A 2,753-nucleotide genomic window follows, 5' to 3' on the forward strand; every position below is an offset into this window, starting at 1 on the left:
CTGAGATTAAATGACACACAACTGGACTCTATTAACTCATTAAGTGACTTCTGAAGGCAATAGATTGTGCTGGATTTTATTTAGGAGTATCGGAGTACAGGGGGCTGAATACTTATGCACGTCACAGTTTTCAGATTTTTAATTGATTAAAATTTTGAAAACCATGTATGATTTTCATTTCATTTCACAATTATCTGCTACTTTGTGTTGGCCTAACAAATATCAATAAAATGCATTTAAGTTTGTGGTTGTACGGTAACAGAATGTGAAAAAGTTAAAGGGATATGAATACTTTTGCAAGCCACTGTATGGATAGACAGATAAAACTACTGACCTGTACTGATGTGTGTAAAATGCTTTTATTGTAATAATATTTCTAAATATTAAAGATGTAAATTCTTTTTTTCTTTCTCCATTTGCTCACTGTTCCGTTCTCCATAAACGTCTATCGGCACAAGTCATCAGAGTCATGTCACCTATGGTATGTCTCGAGACAAATATACTGTAGCAAGGATTTTCAGAGTGATTTAAGCAAAGGAAGGGAAAGCAGTGAAACAGTCTAATAATAACAGAAAGAGGCATTTCTCTTTGATAGGATATGTTACACTCTTTCTTATAGTCACTGTACTATTCAAAGTTTATGCAAAATTTATTAAAATGACAGTCTCTATTTAAATAAACCCTTACTGCTTCCATAGCAATTAAGAAGGTAGGAAGTAGCCAGGAGCTGATGATCAAATGATCAGCAAGTATGACCACTAGAGATGAGCGAGTACTGTTCGGATCAGCCGATCCGAACAGCACGCACGCATTGAAATGAATCGACATAGCCGGCACGTGGGGGGTTAAGCGGCCGGCGTCAAAGCGGAAGTACCAGGTGCTTCCATTCATTTCAATGCGTGCGTGCTGTTCGGATCGGCTGATCCGAACAGTACTCGCTCATCTCTAATGACCACCTCTATGAAGTAGATTTAGAAGTATACTGGTCTGGGGCATTCACTCATGCCTTGACCCCTGCATTGTTATGATCTTAATATGAATAATAATAATACATTTTATTTATATAGTGCCAAGATTTTCCGCAGCACTGTACATTTGTAAAGTTCAAATACAGATAAAAAGATACATTACAAAGAAATAGTCACTTCACACAATGGGACTGATGGCCTGCTCGCAAGAGCTTACAATCTACAAGGTAGAAGGGGTGACACAAGAGGTAGCAGAGGCGCCATCGGAGGTAGCATTGCTTATACAGTGGTCATACAATTTTGTAATAGACATTACTACTGTCATTACACAAACAAAACTTTATAAGCTGTCACCAGTTGTGTCCCTATGTTGTTAGATTATTGGGATACCAATATCCATGTTATCATGTTCAATTATAATGCACTTTTATCACCTCTGTTAGCTACATGCTTAGGTACTTGTATTGCTGTACTCTATGCTGTATAGCAATATGTGACTACAAACCCTTTCTAAGAGCGAATCATCCTTTACAGGTATTACGTAGCACGGCAGGATGCACAGCACATGAGAAACCCTGTCGTACACATGAAATGGCCATAGTTTGGCATGTCAGCTATAATGCCTGGCAGATTTTATGATTTGAAGAAATAATGGACTTTTTATGGACTGGTGAGTGCCACCCTTTTACTCTTCTCTTTTATTGTTAGTCATGTGTTAACACAATGCCAGGAAGGAAGGACATCAGCAAGGATCTTAGAGATGTAAAAGTTGCTGCCCATCAATCTCGGGAAAGGTTGTAAGACCATTTACAAACAGGTTGTGAGAAAGATATTGACAATCTGCCCATGGGTCCCAGAAAATTCACCCCAAGGACAGACTGTGCAATGCTCTAAGGTTTTGCAAAATCCCATAAGCTATAGATTGAACAATTACCAATAGAAAGTCTCTTCTTTCTAAAAAGGACCTGGAAGCATGGCTTAAGTCTAAAGGTTGCACCTGAACAAACAAGAATACTTCTGAAACAATGGAGCAGAGCCCTCACTGGCACAGGGAACAAATGATTTATGAAGAGGATCTGGCCTCTTCTTAAATCTGCTGTACACCCCTGTGCCAGAATGGAGAGATACGCCATTTAGGAACTGGTGTAGATTTTCATAATAACTCACGTCAGAAAACTGGTGTGAATTCTAATGAATATGTTGAGCCGAGGCATCCCCATATGAACGCCCCAGGGATATGGGTAAATATACATTTTTTTATTAATAATGTTATTTAGAAATTAGGAGGGAGGAGGGTGTTTAGATTAGTGTAGGGACTTCAAAATATCCCGGACAACCCCTTTACGCGGCAATAAATGTATTATTATTATTATTATTATTATTATTATTACAATGGTCCAGTCAAAGTCCACACCTAAACCTAACTGAAATGCTGTGGCAGGACTTTGAGAGTTTTGCATAAATCAATGCTCACAAATCTGAACTGAAGCAACATCATAAAGAGTCAGCCAAAATTCCTCTATCACAATGTAAGAGACTAATACATAAAACCATTACTTTAATAGGACTATCCGACCTATTCGCATGGATTTCAATGGGACAGCGCTGCCGTACCTACACTCGCTGCTATAGTTTGCATGGCGAGTGAACAGCCCGGATCGCAGTATGTAAACAATACTTCGAACTGCACTGTCTCGGGGGTCCTGGGTCACTTGCAGATCTAATATTGATGACCTATCCGAAGGATAGGCCATCAATGTTAGAAACCTGATAACCCCTTTAAGT

This window comes from Leptodactylus fuscus, chromosome 2 (genome assembly GCF_031893055.1).
Source record: "Leptodactylus fuscus isolate aLepFus1 chromosome 2, aLepFus1.hap2, whole genome shotgun sequence".
In the NCBI taxonomy this organism is placed as follows: domain Eukaryota; kingdom Metazoa; phylum Chordata; class Amphibia; order Anura; family Leptodactylidae; genus Leptodactylus; species Leptodactylus fuscus.